The sequence below is a fragment of the Delphinus delphis genome, chromosome 1 (genome assembly GCF_949987515.2).
Source record: "Delphinus delphis chromosome 1, mDelDel1.2, whole genome shotgun sequence".
Lineage (NCBI taxonomy): Eukaryota > Metazoa > Chordata > Mammalia > Artiodactyla > Delphinidae > Delphinus > Delphinus delphis.
This window is the reverse complement of record NC_082683.1, coordinates 94,269,590-94,288,074: the sequence shown is the minus strand read 5'-3', so window position 1 is coordinate 94,288,074 and position 18,485 is coordinate 94,269,590. Positions and strand designations below refer to the sequence as shown.

The 18,485-nt window shown below is 41.2% G+C and overlaps 1 protein-coding gene across 1 annotated transcript in view; it reads left to right on the top strand.

The window, feature by feature from the left end:
- Positions 1 to 18,485, top strand: part of VAV3 (vav guanine nucleotide exchange factor 3) — a 395,580-nt gene that overhangs the window by 157,003 nt on the left and 220,092 nt on the right. The gene's annotated exons all lie outside the window — the stretch shown is intronic.

The window sequence follows — 18,485 nt, the reverse complement described above, 5'->3', positions numbered from 1 at the left end:
TATTTTAACAAGTCCTCCAGGTGATACTGATGCAGGATAAGGTTTGGGAACTACTGTGCTATATAAAGGCAAAGATTTAAAATTCTTTTTAACATGGTATTTCCCCACTCATTCTCCATTCACTTTTACCCCAACCTAGAAATAATGCAGTTATTGAGACATAACGTCGTTCAAAAGTTCTGTGCTCTTTTATGTCTTTGCTGTTTTTCTGTCTTGAGTGTCATTGTCCACTGCTGCTCGCATAGCAAATCTCTAATCATTTTTTAAAACTCTATTCCACTGTAACTCACTGGAATGCCTCCCCTGACCCATAGATCCAGGTGGTCTTGACTCGTGCTTTTTGGAGCCCTGTGAGTACCTTGTTCACAGCACTTCACATTTGATTGCAGGGTTGGTTTACATGTCTCTCTCTTTTCCACATTATTGGGAATTCCTTGAGGAAAGAGATGCATCACTGACTTCTTTCTATCCCTGATACCTACTGGAATTCGTGGCATGTGCAGATTCTCAATACATATATGTTAGGTGAAGGATGAAGTGAAAACCAATAAAATAGTAGCTTCTCCAGTTGAGAATTACTGTAGGGCAAACTGGTGTTATAAGGAAGCTAAAGTGGCTGGGTGTGAGTTCCACTGGTTGTTAGACAGCTATGTAATTTCTCTGATACTGTTTCCTACTATGTAAAGTTGGCATAATTCCCACCTCACAGTTTTTTGTAGAGTTCCTGGCACACAGTTAGCTCTGAAAAATGGTAGCTAATAATAATCATAATATAATTAGTGCCTTTTTGTGCATTTCAGTATTTTTAAGACTTTTATTATCCTACCTCAGAGTCATACTATATATAAATTTCCACTTATCTTTCAAAGTTATTTTACTCATCAGAACCAAAAAGCAGATAAATGTGATTGAATCAAACTATTTAATATTTTGTGGAGGAGAAGGTAAGAAAAATGAATCAAATATACTGGCGGCAAAAATTGTTAATCAGTGTACACTTATGATGTAAAGAAGGTTGCTATGTGGTAAATTTGCATAACTATACTTTTTAAAAAACAAGCAACAGTATATGCCTATTTTTCAAACTCCACTTATCAGACTACTACAAAAAATATTGACTCTGCCATGATTCCCAGGAATTGATTTTGTATTTTTTTACATTCACGTATAATGTGCTCTCTTATAAAACTTTGATCCTTATTTAGATCGAAACCAGATTCGTATGCTCTTTAAATGGGTTAAGGGTTCAAAAAATTGTACCCATCATATATTGAGGGATTCTAGTATTTATATATATTTAGTAGAAAAAATATAGAGCCTTTCCACTGAATCGTTTGCCTCAAATTATATAACATTTATGAACAGTCCAGTACACTGCACCAATATACATGTCTTGTTTCTAAGAGAACTGATCCATAAAAGAATAAATGACAACAGACATAGAAAACAAATTTATGGTTACCAAAGGGGGAAGGAAGGTGAGGAGGGATAAATTAGGAATATGGGATTAACAGATACACACCACTATTTATAAAATCGATAAGCAACAAGGATTTACTATATGGCACAGGGAACTATACTCAATATCTTGTAATAACCTATAATGGAAAATAATCTGAAAAAAATATAACTGAATCACTTTGCTGTATACCGGAAACTAACACAATATTGTAAATCAGTTATACTTCAAAAAAAAAAAAAAAAGTGGCAAGATTGTGCCACTGTTGGCTCACTGTTAGCAGGTGGGGCTGTGGCAGCTTAGATGGGTAGAGTTGAGGTTAGAGATCCAAATTGCCCGTCATTTTAGAGATGAGGGCCTGGGGCCCAGAGAAACCACATGGTCTGAGCATGGTCTCACATCAAGTCATGGCTGGAACCAGAATCCAAATCTCTGTGGAGTCCTATTCTCTTGGCATGATGTTTTGAGGCAGTCATATTAACAAAGCCATTGTGTAGGAGCCACTTTGAGAGCTTGTTTGGAGGTTCTAGCAGGGGAGCGCAGCTACTCGTATACCCTTGACCGAAGAACGGTCCTCCTCTATCGGGGAAGGTCGTCCTCTTCGACCGAGCGCGCAGCTTCGGGAGGGACGCACATGGAGCGGTGAGGGAGGAAGGGGACACCCGCCTAGCCAGCCAGATAAGCCGAATCAACCCTGGCGATCAATGGGGTGACAGATGTCGCAGCCAGATCGCCCTCACATCCTAGGAACCACTTTGATAAACCATTTGATATTAGGGACTTATGTGGCCTGAAAAAAATAATATGAAGCTGTCCTGTTTTTTTTTTTTTTTTTTTTTTTTTTTTTGCGGTACGCAGGCCTCTCGCTGTTGTGGCCTCTCCCGTTGCGTACCACAGGCTCCGGCCGCGCAGGCTCAGCGGCCATGGGTCACGGGCCCAGCCGCTCCACAGCATGTGGGATCTTCCCAGACCGGGGCACGAACCCGCGTCCCCTGCATCGGCAGGCGGACTCCCAACCATTGCGCCACCAGGGAAGCCTCTTTTTGTTTGTTTTAAATCAAGTGATCAGTTGCCTCATTCTTGAACTTTTACCCCATCTTCAGTTCTGAGAGTTAGATTCTGATGGGCTGGGAGTTAGGAATGAGGTAAAGATCAGCACAGGGATCAGGGGTTTGATGGGGTCAGAAGTATCTTTCTGTTCATTACTTCCTAATAGGCACAGCTCTTTGACCGGGCCTCATCAAAACAGCTGCTTTGAAACATCCCATTCAAAATGTCCCTTTGGACAAAGTGTAAGGATCTGAATGTTCTACTTCATTGAGGGCTCTTTGTATCAGCTCAGGTTTCCTCTCTGTATAGTATTAAAAGACCCATGACTTAAACAAATTTTTATAACTGGATATAAATGTTTGAGTCTGGGCTGCCACTCTAGGGTTTTGTCCTCTTGATTTAGGGTGCTATCAAGTATTCTCTGGGAGAAATAACCGTAAAAGATGATCCAGATTTCAAAACCTCTTAAATATGCCATATTTTGACTGGATATTCATTTTGGGGGGACGTTTAAGACAGAAGCTTATAAAAAGAAAAAGGACAACAGTATTAAAACAGAAACATTCTATTATTATCAGAGTACAATCTATCATTGCATAGAAGCCAATACAGGGTAGATCCAGCCTGGTTCCATTCAAGGAATTTTACTAATGTGGCCTAGGGATTTTGATACAGCACAACCGATATGTGAAGGATGCCATCATGGCAAGGGTTTAAAGGATATAATTTATTAAGTTATTTAGACATGAGTTATCTCAATAATGTCCTCTGTATATGACTATTTTCTCACTTGGGAGTTCTGTTCCATTGCTGGGTACTGCCAGGAGGCAAACCTGCTTGGCAGGGGAACCCAAGCACTGTCCGGCTGCTAGGCAGTGTGTCTCTGCTATATTCCATGTCTGAGTCTCTTTTCAAAAGAGACTAGAAAGAGTATCTGAGAAACAGCTTCAGAAGAGAGGGCTGATGACTCCCAAATAACTCTGGTGAAAGAATTGTGAACTTTATTGACTTTCTCTCTTCCTCTCTTTTTTGTCCTGTAAGTAAACTGTACCCATTCTTCCAGGTGAAATACTTTATCTGAGGTTAAGTGCAAACAAAATACCAAATGTAAAACTGCATCAGAGGAAAAATTGGGACCAGGACCACCAGAGCGCGGCCCTGCATGCTCACTGGTATCATGTTGCCCATCAGGGCTGAGCTCCATTTCTACAGCCTTTGAGAGGATTATTTTCTCTGTGCCAGTTCTTGGTAAATACTCAGATTCTAAGGAAAATTCGGATTATCCTGGATTAACCACATACACTCAGAGGAGCTAATGACTAAAAAGTACTCCTTGCTCATTGCAAAGTATCCAAGTTCCAGAAAGAGAAGTCTTCCAGGGCTCCTAAAGTAAAATCCCTTTCAGGGTTTAAAAGCCACAGATAACAGAATTCTAAAGCAGCAGATATTGTTGTACTACTTCAAAAATAGCTATTTAAGTAATTCAGCTAAAGTTATTCCTAAAGAGGACAGCAGCAAACACCTGGAATGAAATAGAGATGACATCTCAAAGTGAAATTAAATAATAAAAACACAAGTTAATCTTCAGCTTTTTTCCTTAGATCATAGTGCAAGTGAATTTCAAAAAGCTGATTAAATCCAATGTAATTTAGGTGGGAAGGAAAACAGCATACCATGTTTGCAAATGATCCTCAGCAAAGGCTAAAAAGGAAAAGCAAGATGAAGGGAAAAAAAAACAAACTATGAATCAAATATATTTCCTTAAAAATTTTCCTTTATTAGTACTGGTCCGTGTACACACACACACACACACACACACACACACACACACACACACACGCGCAAATCCCTCAGTAGGAGTCAGGCTACTTCTGGGCCAGCCCCAGATTTGTGAATCCAGCCTAACACAGGTTCAGGTCAGCAGCCCTGATGTGAAATGTCCCAGTCACATGGGTCTCTGAGATTCAAGACAGTTCTGGGTCAGCTATTTCAGCTTTTGTCAACCAGAGCTATCTTTGTCCCCTACTGGAATAGAATCATATTTCTAAAAAATGCCTGGATTTAATCCTTTCTCTAGTGCATCTTCTACATTGTAATGAACTAGAGTCAGATCAGATTTTCTGAAGTTTGCTCAAGCTAGACTTGCTTCTCTGGGGTTCTGTGTATCCAGTGCACAAGTTGGGTTGATCCCTTTTTCATAACACTTACCATATTCATTTCCTCTGCTACCTCCCAAGCTCACTCTGTAATCAATTCAGAGCTAGGCGAGTGTTGAAACAACTTCCGAGGTTCAGGCTCCTTCCTCCGAACTGTCTTGTACAGCTACCAGATTAGTATTCTTAACTACTGCTTTTTTTTTTTAAATAAATTTATTTATTTTTATTTTTGGCTGCGTTGGGTTTTCGTTGCTGCATGCAGGCTTTCTCTAGTTGCGGCGAGTGGGAGCTACTCTTCATTGCGGTGCGTGGGCTTCTCATTGCGGTGCCTTCTCTTGTTGCGGAGCATGGGCTCTAGGCCCGTGGGCTTCAGTAGTTGTGGCATGCAGGCTCAGTAGTTGTGGCTCGCGGGCTCTAGAGCGCCGGCTCGGTAGTTGTGGCACATGGGCCCAGTTGCTCTGCAGCACCTGGCATCTTCCCGGACCAGGGCTCGAACCCGTGTCCCCCGCACCGGCAGGCGATTCTTAACCACTGTGTCACGGGGGAAGCCCAACATACTGCTTTCTGACAGTTCATTCTCCAGCTCAGAAATCTTTATTAGCTCCCCATAAATAAACAGCCTCCTTAGCCTAACTTTTTTTTTTTTTTTTTTTTTGTGGTACACGGGCCCCCCACTGCTGCGGCCCCTCCCGTCGCGGAGCACAGGCTCCGGATGCGCAGGTCCAGCGGCCATGGCCCACGGGCCCAGCTGCTCCGCGGCATGCGGGATCCTCCTGGACTGGAGCACGAACCCGCGTCCCCCGCATTGGCGGGCGGACTCCCAACCACGGCGCCACCAGGGAAGCCCTTAGCCTAACATTTAATACCATGTGCTTCCAGCTAGCCTCTTCAGTCCTATTTCAAAATCCCCCATCGTGAATCCATCTCCTTCTATTGTGCTTCTATTTGTGGGTGCTCCTCAGTCCTTCCCTTGTTCAGATATAGTTATTGAGCATCTGTGAGCTCTGTGGTTTCTAGGGGCCGTAAATACTGCTGGGAACAGGGCTGACACACCCCCTGCTCTCATGGAGCTTATACTCTAGTTCAGGGAGACAGATAATAAACAGATATGTAATATTTCAAATGTGAGAAGTTATGACAAATATGGAAAGGGTGGTGAGTTATAGCACAGGCACCTTCCCTAGTTGGCTCTACCATTTATCTAGCAGTAATCACGAGCTGTCTTGATTTTCATGGTTTTAGTTTCCAGCATGTGGGTCTGAGCGTGTGTGGGCTTGCTTAGTTCCAACAGGCAGAGCTCTTGCTTCTGGACCACGAGGACAGTGTCTTTCACCTCTTTGTAGCTCCCAAACCATGTATCATCCGTACTTTCATATGGGAGGCAGCATGTGTAGTGATCAAGAGAGCACACATTCTGGGTCAGATCACTTGTGTGCAGCTGTTGGCTTTACTGCTCGCTGCCTCTGGAGTATGGCCTCTTTAACCTCTCTGTTCCTCAGTTTAGCTTTCTCTCAAATGAAGATGATGACGTTATCTTCTTCATAAGGTGGTTGTGAGCATTTAATAAAGTGCTCAGCATAAAGATTGGCATCGATGGGTGTGTATGTGTGCGTGTAAATATATATAATATATAATAGCACTCAGTTGTTTACCAGTGTTATTTTTGTTTAGATGAGGTTAACTTTAAATCCATATAAATATTTATACTTCTAAACAGAGAAATAACCCTTAGAGAAAATAGAATACTATGTTTCCTTACAGTCTACTTAATTACCAACCAGATGGAGGAACATGAGCCCATGGGCTCTAGCTTTGAACAGTCAGACCCTTCTAAGTGGGTTCTGCTGTGTTAACTGCTCCTCTTGTGTTCAATTTGACAGTACGAGAAAATTTTACATATAAATTAATTATTTCTGCAGCTAAACTCTGCTCTCTGAGTTTCAAACAAATAAGATATGGAAATAACTTAGAATTAATTATGATCATACACGTTTTCTTGGACATTTTATTATACATGAATTAGTACCTAAATGTTACAGAGCAAATGTACTAATAAATTTTCATAAGCAGTTAGCATGACTGCATAATGAGGCAGCCCTTGTTTAGTAAATATTAATGTCTTTGTTACTTGTTGAAATTTACATGGGCTTTTGTAGGTGGTTACTTTAATAGTATATGTTTCCTGTTTGTTTATTGTTCAGACAAAAAGATGCAGGAAGTTACTGTTATGACATGTTTATATTTCCATATGAATTTGAACTACACTATTAAAGGAATTGTTTTATGCTATGAATATACAGGATTTATATTTCCATAATACTTTGTGTATTGTAACCCTGAAAGAGGTTTTCTGTGAAAATATAGTCAAGGTTTCTGTTTTGGCAAAATAAGGAAAAGATAGCCCACCCTTGCTTCAGCAGTGTGATGGTGAATTTAGTAGCAGGTGAGTTTAGATGCTACTGTTGTTCACATGGTGTTAGACACAGCTGAGGGTTCAGTGGAACATGGAGCATGGTTTAGCTTTTGAGGTGGTTACACTCCTTGGGGATCAAGATATCTGCAAATTATGGAACACTATAAGTCAGATGACAATCAAAGGCCCAACTCTAAAGGTAATGGCAGCATCGTCTGCTTTTAGCAGATCTGAGTATTCAGATCTGGGTTCAAATCTAGGTTCTGCTATTGGCTTATCATGTTCCTAGAAATCATTCCACTTCTGACCCTTAGAGGGTTCTTATTGTATTAAAATAAGAAAATCACATAACTCAGATTTTATGGGAGTAAATAAACCTAAACACGTAATTTAGTGCCTATCTTAAGCACTTAATACTTATTTGCTAAATTAAAGATTAAAAAACATACTGTTTCTGCTTGACTTTAGGGATTCAAAAAGCTGTTCTAGTATCCAAGCTAGTGGTTTTCATCCCTGGCTATATATTATAATCACCTGGGAAGCTTTTTAAAACTCCTGATGCTGGACCCCCACTGCAGACTGAGTCATATTTTATGAAAGCAAGGCGTGGATATAGGTGTTTTTTAAAAGCTCCTCAGCTGTTTCTGACTTTCAGCCAGTGTTGGAAAACATGGGTCTTAGCCATCTGAGAATCACATTTGTGTAGCTGTCTTACCTTACTTGAATATATTCTGAAATGCCCTTGAATGTATTCCCTCCTTCACATCATAGTGCCCCGGGCCATGCTGTGTGCTTTGTCACCTGAACTTGGAGTTGTCTCTCTTCTCTAGTCTCCATTCTACGAGTGTGTTTCTCTTTCAGTTAATCTGTTGAACAGCCAGCACAGTTACAGTTATCCTAGAAAACAAATCTGAACATGTTACCGTCCTCCTTAAACACTTGCTTAACTCTGTGGCCTATCAAATGCAGTCCTAACTTCTACATGGCCATTGGCAGCCTGGATCGAACCCGCCTCAGGATGCCTGGGAAATTGTACTGTAACTTGTCAAGTCTGATAAATGCGGTCAGGTCAGAGGGGAGAAGCCCTTGTCGGAGGCAGATATTTGGGAGCCCATTCTCATCACAGTCGCACTGGCTCACAGACTCGGTGAGTTTATTGATCTCTGGAACTCAGTGACCTTCCCTGTTTGGGAGAAAGAACAAGAAGAAATAGGGTTAGAAATAAATGGAAAGAAGGAATGATGCTAGACATTTTCTTAGTCCATTTAGGCTGTTATGACAAAATACCAGAGACCGGGTGCTTTAAACAACAGAAATTTATTTCTTACAGTTCTGGAGGCTGGGAAGTCCAAGATCAAGGTGCCAGCTGATTCAGTGTCTGGTATGCACTGCTACCTGGTTCATAGATGTCTTTTCGCTGTGTCTTCCCATGGTGGAAGTGGGGTATGAGCTCTCTGGGGTCTCTTTTAGAAGGGCACCAATCCCATTAGCCTTCATGACCCAGTCACTTCCCAAAGGCCTCACAGCCCAGTACCGTCACATTGGGGATTAGGTTTCAAAATATTAATTTTGGGGGGATGCAAACATTCAAGCTATAGCACATACTAAACACATTAATGCTTTTGTGTGAAAAATGCTGGAATGGAGCGTCTGCTCAAAAGAATCTAAAAGAGAGTGGGTACATGTATATGTATAACTGACTCACTTTACTGTACACCTGAAACTAATACAACATTGTAAGTCAACTATACTCCAACAAAAATTTTAAAAACCTCATTAGAAATTCAGATCTCAACTTCCATGTCCGTTCCTCAGAGAAGCATCCCCTGAAGTCTTAGACAAAGACTGTCTGTCCTTCTGCTCTTACAAGCCCTGTACATCATCCCTCCACAACTGTTACCACCTGTGTAATGCCTTACCTGGATCTTTGTGATTATTTCCTTGTCTGTCTCCCAACCCCACTGCGAGCACATTGGGCGCAGAGGACTTGACCAGCTTTCAGCGCGTGTCTGCGGGGCCAAGGCTGGCCTGGGATAGGTGATGAATGTCCTGGTGGGTGACCGTCAGATTGGCAGGTGGAGAGAATGATCAAACAATTGGCACTTATAGATGGCGGGGAAATGTGAAATAGAGAAGGCTTGTGGGGAGGGGCAGTTTCCTCCTCCCCCGGGGGCTCCCCACTCCCTTTCAGGGTCTCTTTAGCACTCCGCTGGTTCTACTAAAACGGACCCTGGGCGTCCAGATGTGTAGGCTCTGGCTCTCTTTCAAGCACATGGAGCTGTGGAGTTCGAGGGGGCCGTGCCACTTGTAGCTACCACCTGCATCTGTAAAATGAAAGGTTCGGCCCAACCTTTTCTTCACTACGGATCTGACTCCTTTTCCTGTATGCTGTGAGCGCTCGGAAGGGTTTTGTCTGGACCTGGGCTGTCTACTCTATAGCCATTCACTCCATGTGGCTCTTGAGCGCTCGAATATGCCTTGGTTGAATTAGATGTGCTATAAGATACACACCAGATCTTGAAGATTTAGAATAAAAAAATAAAACAATATAAATGTCTTGTTTTTTATCGATTACATATTGAAATGATGCTATTATAAATACATTGAATTAAATAAGGTATAAGATTAAAGTTAATTTCACCTGTCTTTATTTTTTCTAATGTAGCTTCTTAGAATTTTAAAGTTATGTGTGTGGCTCACATATTTCTAATGGTCAGCTCTGGTCTAGAAACTGTTTCTTACATAATAAAGAATGAGTTTACCTGCTTTTTAATTGCTCAAGCACGTATGAAAACGAGCATTTCCAAGCGGTATGAAATGACCAGCGTTACCAGACCAGCCAGAACAAAGACACATTTTAAGGGCCGTCATTTTGTTCTCCTAGTCCTGTAGTCCAAGGTGCAATTTCTATTAGATGATTTGAAATATGAGAATAACTTTTGCAGAAATTTCCTTCTGCTCTGTGAGCAGTCTCGCGGTAGGGACTAAAGATGGAGCATCTCCAGGCTGGCAGAAAGGGACATGTTCTACTCCACCATTGGATCTGTCTTCCTGGCATTGCCTGTTTGTTCCTGCACTCCATGTGATTTCAGCCTTTAAAGTGGGAATAGCCATGGGGGCAGCATGCAGGAAGCAGAGATCTCTGCGTGACTTTGAAAGTGAGCTGGGTTTGGAAAATATGTTAACTTTGACCCAGCTGAATGCTTTGTAGGCAGCTTTGAAAATTCATTCTATTTTCCAAGTCCCTTAAGTCACATAGAACTCCCCCAGTCTATTTCTGGTCTCATAAACAACCTGTCCTCTGGCCTGATGCTAACACATAGGACACATCTGTTTAAAGTGAGTTGTGTGAAAGCCACAGTGGGTTCTTAGTGAGCTGGTAATAACACTGCTACCACCTCAAGTGCTGAGCTAGAGTCATTACTATAATTGTACAGTGAGTAATCAGTGTTTACCTACAGGGCCCACAACTAGATTTCCTTTTGTAGTAGTGAAGATATTAAAAGCGCCACGTGAATTTTGTAGATTGTATCTCTACTCTGTGTAAAGGCAGGGAATGATTTGCAAATATGATTATGTTTTCAAGCTAAAGTATTTCTTTTTAGTTGCCTACAAAAAGTTGAATCCTTTATGGTGTACTAACTTCAACACATCCTCACAGACCAGTGTAAATTTAGGAGAAGCAGTATTTATGTTTGTTCTGATGTCTAACTAGAGAGTTGTGCTTCCAGACACCTAACTCTGCACTGATGAATTTCAGGTTTCATCTGCTTTGGTATTTGGACCCAGGGGATGGTTAGAACAGTGTGGAAGAAAAATTGTAACTTCTTTTTACTTGGTGTGAGAAAATTAGCACTGCTGGTACCAGTTTGCTTTTTCCCTGCCTGCTCTTTAGTCTGAAAGTGTTCATTTTGAAACCACTTCTGTGAATTTTAGTAAAAAGAATGTTTTGATCTGGTAGAATTTACATGTATGGAGTAAATTCTAGAGTCTGTCTGGGGCACAGCAGGCAAGGTGGTTGTATGGGGTTGAACAGGAGATGTGGGGAGAGTTGGTGGCAAGGGAAGGCTGGAAGCGGGTGGGGAGCAGATCCAATCAATTGAAGGCTCTGAGTGCCCTGCTAAATAATCTGATCTCTGCACGAAGGCTAACATTTAAGAATTTTAAGGTGGGCAGAGTGGTGATGGTGGTGTGCCCAGATTGACAGTTTTGAAATGTCATACAGCCTCTGTGGTAGCCATGTAGAAGATGAAGGAAGTGAAATTGAAGGCATGGAGATGAATTGGAAGGCTTTTCCAGTGATTGAGGCAAGAGATAGAGAGGACCTGAGCACAGGAAGAGAGAAGGAGTTGGATCTGAGATACATTTAAAAGGGAGAATTGGTAGGATGGGGTATGAAGAAGAAGTGCCTGTCTAGAAAGTTTCCTGGCTGTCTGGGCAGGTGAGGGAGAGGAGTGAGACCGTGGGCTCATTGGGAATAGGGAGCAGAAACAGGTTTGAAGGAAAGATGCTCTATTTTGGGTCTTCAGGGGACGAGTGTGGAGGCCGAGAATGCAGAGACAGCAAGACCTCGATGGTGTTGAAGTGCCTCATGAGACAAGTGCTGGTCTGTTTGGTTTAGAAAAGCTTTGCTTAGTGACCTCTCTCTTAGAACCTGAAAACTATTCACCGTCAACCAAATAAGGAAAATATTATTCAGGAAATGGCAACTACAAAGAGCTTCTCAGAGAGTAAGGGGCAAGTGTTCTCACTGGAGCATGCGATGAGGGAGGAGGTGAAACCAGAGCATGATGGTTCTCACCCATCAGACCTCTTATAACCTGCAGAGAGTCTGGGAAGTTCCCTGTTGCCCTTCAAGATGCAGCCCAGGGTCACCTCTTCTAAAGACCCTTTTGAGCCTCTCTGACTGTTCTTCAGGCTGAGGGGGACAGCTGGCCTTGCTCTCTCCTCTGGGCTATGGACGCACTTTGTAATACTAGGTCTGTGTTTCCACTATCCACCCTTGTGGTCTTTCCCAACAGATGGTGGGTTTTTGAGAGTAGGAATTATATAGTCTCCATTTTGCTATCCTCAGTATAACAAAATGGAGTTTATCAGGTGTATCTAGCCCATAGTGAGTGTTCCACAGATGTTCCCTGAGTAAACGCAGGAGATCCATGGGCAGGATGGTGAGTTGGAAAGAGCAGTAGCCTGGGTAGAGGAAAAGGGACCTGGGTTCTGGTACCAATTCTGTTGCTCTCAGTTCTTTGGCCTTGGACAAGCTAGTTAATTTTTCTGGGCCTTGGTTTTATTATAGGCAAAGAAGGAGATGGAATGAGAATCTAGGAAATCCATGAATGGTCTTCAAGAGGTCCCTGGATTTCTTGAGATAAAATGCAGAATTATGTATACTTATATGTCTATGTGTATCTGTGTATTAGTATAAACAGTCTTTATTTTCCCTCCCTCTGAGGAAAGGACCAAGAACTTTCATCAGCCTCTCAAAGAATCACTTGAACAAAATGTGGGGATGGCTCTAGAATTTCTGTAGAGGATGGAGTTGGGAGGGATTGTCATATGGTTGGGGATGGGGATTCAGCTAAAGGACTTGTCCTGAAATTGTGGTTAAATGACAGACACACTCTAGTTACATAGATTTTTATATTTATTTGAGGCAGTGAGGTGTGGAGGGGATGGGGACTGTGGAGCGATGTGTGCTGAAGCTTCTCTGAGCCCATCTCTTTGTACTGTCAGTTCTTAGAGCTCTTTTATGAGCTGGATGTGATTCTGGTCGTTATTAGTGTTATATCTTCACGAACAGACTAGGCGTGGAACATTTGTTTGTTTTTTACTAAAATTCACTGTAGCAAGGTCAAATGCAATTGTTTTTAGCCTGTTAGACATACTTTGGTATGACAGGAGTTTATATTTTTTATTTGATTATTTTGATTAAACATTAATTACACGGAAGCAGGAAATGAATGCTAAATAAAAGAAAAACATTTACTGTCAACAGTCCTCATTTTTAAAAAGCATAGTGTTACAATTAGACAAGCTTAGCAACTGTTGGCAACTATTAACAAACGCTAGCCATCAAGTACTCGAATGTACAACATAATTTATTAAATGTATTCCCAGCCATTAGAAAGCTTTCCTTTGTATCCTATGATAACTTGAGGTAGACATCACATGTTATTTTCTGAAGTGCTTTGCAAAGACCAAATCTTACTTTACCAATGATGATGGTGGCAACAATGGCATTAGGAAATAGCAGTAGAAGTACAGGACATTCTTCTGTGGTTACCCAACTAGTGAGTGGTGGAGCTGGGATGGGAGTCCAGAAAATTTGAGTCTTAAGCCTGCATCTTAACCAGTCTAGTATATGACTTTCCTAAAGAGAGGTTCTTTTTCTCTATAGAGCTTTACTTTTGAAGACTCAGAATAATACATACAGAATAATTCTTGCATTTATGATCAGTATCAAGGTCTGCACAAACTGTAATTTGGACCACTTAAACCCATATAGATACTCTACTCTTCTGAACAATGCAAATGAGTTTCCCATAGTTCATAATCTTCTTGATACAGAAGTAATGTTTTATTCATCTTATCTAGTTGTACTGCTTTGCTTTACCCACAGAAGGAGTGCTAGGGATGTTTTTCAACAGCCTTCTACAGTATTCAAAGCAACAACCAGCTATTTTAGGAAAGATGTAAACATGTTGCTAGAAATGACACTAAGCTGCAGTGTATCCTAATGGGGTAATTTGCTGTGTGAGATTAGAACTGCAAAGGAAATTAAGATAATGAGTTCTGTTGATTTCCTAGGAGAAAGTGAGATATATTGTTAGCCTGAAACTCACCATCTGGTTGGATTTAGAGTTAGGCCTCACTGGCAGAGAATCAGATGCCTGCATAATACCAGATCTCTGGGTTGCTTCTGGTTGCACTCAGTCTAGTCTACAGGCCTATCCTGTCTGAATTACTCAGCCCAGCACCCCCAGGCCCACACTTCCGATTACGTCCTCTGGGGTTTGGGTTTTTCCTCCGTGAACCCACAGGGCACTTGCTCTGAGCCTGTAGGAACCATGATGCAGCATCCCTGCCCATAGCTTCAGCTGCTAGGTGGTAGCTTCGTGCTGTGGTGCTGCAATGCTGCAGACCGTTCTTGAACTGCCAAGCTTGTCAGGTGCTTGGGGCTCAAGCTTGAAGCCACCTGATGGCCCTTTTTCAACCTATCTTCCTGGAAGAAGCACTTCCCCAGGAGCTCCTATTGAATCCAGAGCCCTGTTCAGGAATCTTTATAGCCTTCCCATTGGCTCAGGGAGAGAGTTAAGAGATACAACTTCAGAGTAGAGAGCTCAAGGAGGTAAAGCCATAATTAATTAGTACTTCTTGACAGACCTGTGTGCTGGTCCCCATGGTTCCTTGAGTTCTTCTCTATGTCCATGGCTTCCTTAACTCATGACCTTGGAAGGAGCTACGGCAAACTGCTTCTGCACGGTGGACTTGCTTTTCTCACAAACTACGATATCAACAGCACTAATGTGCCAGATAAGCAGAGGGTGAGAATTAGCCAGAAGGTCTCATGAAGAGAAGAGGTAAAATGGGTAGCTTTATTGGCGTACAGTGTTGCCATTCAGTTTTGGCAAACTGTTTTTCTTTCATGGCTTTTAAACTGACTAATGGGGATGGAAAAAATAAAGAGCCCAAGCTAAATAAAAATTATCATTAGGGGGAAAATTTTGATGGGGAGGGGCGTGCCACTGCGTACGTTGTCTCTAGGTTTGAGGAGATAAGCAACTGTTTCTCATACTTAATATTTAATTTTCATAATGGGCTTCTTCAATTACTCATTCATTCCTCACTTGTGGCAGGCTAAACTCTTTACATATCTTTACACATATTATAACTAATCCGCACAACAATTTTGCAGGGTAAGTGGTAGTCATTCATTTGTTTGAGCAACAAATATTTTTGTGTTAAGTGGTTGTTTGGAGGCTGGCTGTGAGTGCAGTGATGGGAATAGAACAGTGAAGAAGCAGTTTCCCTGCCCTTAAGGTATTTTCCATTGTTGGATGGGAAAGACAGACAAACAGGTCATTAGAATGCCTTATTGTATTCTTACACACTCTTCGGGGGTAATGCGAGTTTGTGCATACTTATTGAAGAGCAATGGTTATACCTAGTCAGCCCATCTAGGAATCCTTCCTATAGAAATACCTGCACACAATTGAAAAGGTATTTGGCAAGGATGGTAATTGCAGCATTGTTGTAGCAAAATGTTGAAAAAGTTCACTGGCAGGGGAAGCGTTAAATCATGATGTTATATACAGACACTGGAATGTGATACAACATTCAAATGAATAAATGAATGAATGAATTCATTAAAATGAATAAAGATCTGTATGTGTTGACACCACTATACGTGATATGTTGGTAAATGACAAAAGCACGTTGGTAGAGAAATCTGTATAACAGAAACACATTACCTAAAATAATAATCATAAAGAAAAAGAAAAAAACAGTTCTGCAAGAGTCACACCAGATTCTTAGCTCTGGTCTCCTTTAGGCAGAAGGTGAGAGAGGGGTGTGTGTGGGGGGGGTGGGCAACTTTTATGTATTTCTGCATTATTTCAATTGAAAAGATAAACACGAGTCCTTTTGAAATATTTTAAACAGCAGATAAATTTTGAATAAGGGGATAGGTGCTAGCGCAGAGTTATGTCCAGGGTCCTGTAGGGACAGAAAGAACCCAGACTGGAGGAGGGAGATGGTCAGAGAAGGCTCTGGGTGGGGACCAGCCTGGCCGAGACAAGGATGAATGTAGTCAGGCGTTTGGAGGGAACCGAGGACGAGGGTTTCCTGCTCGGGAGCATCCCGGAGCACTGTGGCCCCTCTACGCTGTAACAGCCGGCCCAGGTGGTCCCGGGTTCTTCCTCCTTCCTCAGCCTCCATGGTGTGTCAGCCGCTGTTCCTAAATACTTCGCATATTTCCACCTCTTCTCTAGCTCTCCTGTAGACCTCTCATTTCTCACCTGGATGACTGAGAACCCCCCCACCCCCAGTGGGTCTCCTGGTCCCTGTCTGTATCCCATGTCCTCCTACCCCGGTCTGTCCTTCACTTTGCTGAGTGATCTTCTAAAAATGCAGTTTTGACCCTGCTATCTTCCTTAAACTTGTCAATGACCCTTCATAGATTCTGGGATCTAACCCACCCCTCTAAAGCAGACACACAGAAGCCCTGCTCGCCTCTCCCACCTTCCTCGCACGGTAACTCTTATTCTTGTTATCTGGAATTTTTTCAGTTCTTTGCAAATGCCATTCTTCTTATCAAACAAGGGATGGATGTAGGTAGAGAAAGAAAATCCATGATGTGGATTTAGTCGTTCGTTTTCAGCCTATTAACCTGCAAATATTCTAACTTGTTATCCCCCTTTCTGGGAGTAAATGTCCATATGTCATGTTATTTGAGGCAACAATTTAGAAATTAAGACATTTCAAGGCAAATAGTCTTCTTACCGCCCTTGGGGCTATTTTCTTTTGTAAATATACTTGAAGGATGTTTCTAACAGCAGGTCATTCTCCACACAGAGGACTTCAGAATCTGGCATTAATTTGTGTACTTGTCTATTCCAAATCCGGATACACTCCACCTTTATATAGAATACACACTGTTCTAAAAACACTACATTGACCAAACAGTCCTTATTTGCTTTGGCTAAACTTGAGTTAATGGATGGACTTGATGTACAATAAGATAGATACAAAACTGAGTGATAGTCCCCTGGGAGATTCACTTTAAGACATGCTACCTATTATCCTTCAGTCCCATCCACTGAACTTTTATCTTTATGTTATTTTTCTATCATTGAATAGACTAGACAATCCTTTTAAGTAAATAACAGTTGGTTTCAGCATGTTAATTTTCAGAAATGTTTGTACTTACATTCAATGCAGGAGTGAAGTGATAGACTATTGTCTCGCTCCCTCTGGTGGACAATTGTATTAAAAAAATCAAACTACATACAGTCTTGTGTGACGGGGACAGGTTGTGACTAGTTCTGGTGTTTTAACATTTGTGTTAAATAATAGCAGTAGTAAAACACATAGCAGTACTAATGCTGTACTATTTCTCTTGTTATTGAGTAGTGACACTGCTGTGAAAAAACGATTTAGAAGCCGACTTCACCCCATAACTTTAGAACAGTGCTACATCAGGATAAGGCTCATGCTAGAATGCAACAATGTAGTTAATTCAGCAGTCTAAATATTACTCCACAGGTTATCCTGGACTCCTCCAATAGCTAGACTTTTCACTCAATAATGCATATTTTTGGAAACTTAGCAGATGATTATTTTTATCTTGAATCAGTTTATTTTGATAAATGTATTATTTCGTTCATGATCTTCTGAATTTACAAACTCACTGAAGTTGCTTTATCTTTCTTATGGATATTAATCGATATCAAGTGTTACCTAGGAGGTTGTTTTTTGCTCTTCAGCAAGGTTAAACCAGAAAGAAATTGCATAAAGGCCTTCGATTAGATTAAATTTCATTTGTATGTAATGATTATTTTATTTTATGTATTAATAACAGTTCACATTTGTTGAGTTAAGCATTTGATGGGCATCGTGTCATTTAATTTTTCAGTAACTCTGTGAGGCAGTTAGGTAGTTGTTATTATCCACATTTTATAGAGGCTGGTGAAGGTGGGCCTAGCTCATCCAGGTGTTCTCAGTTCAGAGTTTGTAACCACAACAATATACTGCCTCCTGAAGTTAGGTGATAAATGAGTATATGTGTGGCTAATACCCTTATGTGACTCCTAGTACTGGAAACATTTCCATCTTTGAACTGGGGAATTCAAAGACTACCTCAACCTAGAGATAGATTTTTACCTTTTCTCTTTCTGTTTTCTCATTGTGAATAGGCCTTGTAGTAGAATGTATTTACGTTTTGTTTAGATACTTAAGACAAATTATATCTATTATCATAGAAAGAGGTTTCATGAGAAAAACACATTTTAGCTCATTAGCTTCCTCAGTAAGTCTTTGAAAGAGATGCTGTTAGGTGTAAACGTGGGAAGGAAGGGTACAGTTGCTATGTACTAACGCTAAAGATCTAGCAGGGCACATCGAGGGTTAGGTACTGAAGACCTTTATGAAGAATTTTTGAAACAGATACAGATAATTAAGGGTAATTTAGGAAATTCCTTTTCTGAAAATATTCAGAATTAGAATAAGGTAATTTTCTTGAAGTTGGCAATTATAAAGAATAGCTACCATATAAATGCTTTACATGTATTATCTTTTTAATTCTCATAATAAGATAGTGATTGTTAATAACCTAACTTAATTATTATAGGCAGTAGCCAGAAGAGAAAGCTGAGACCCAGAGAAATTAAGTAGTTTGCATACGGATATA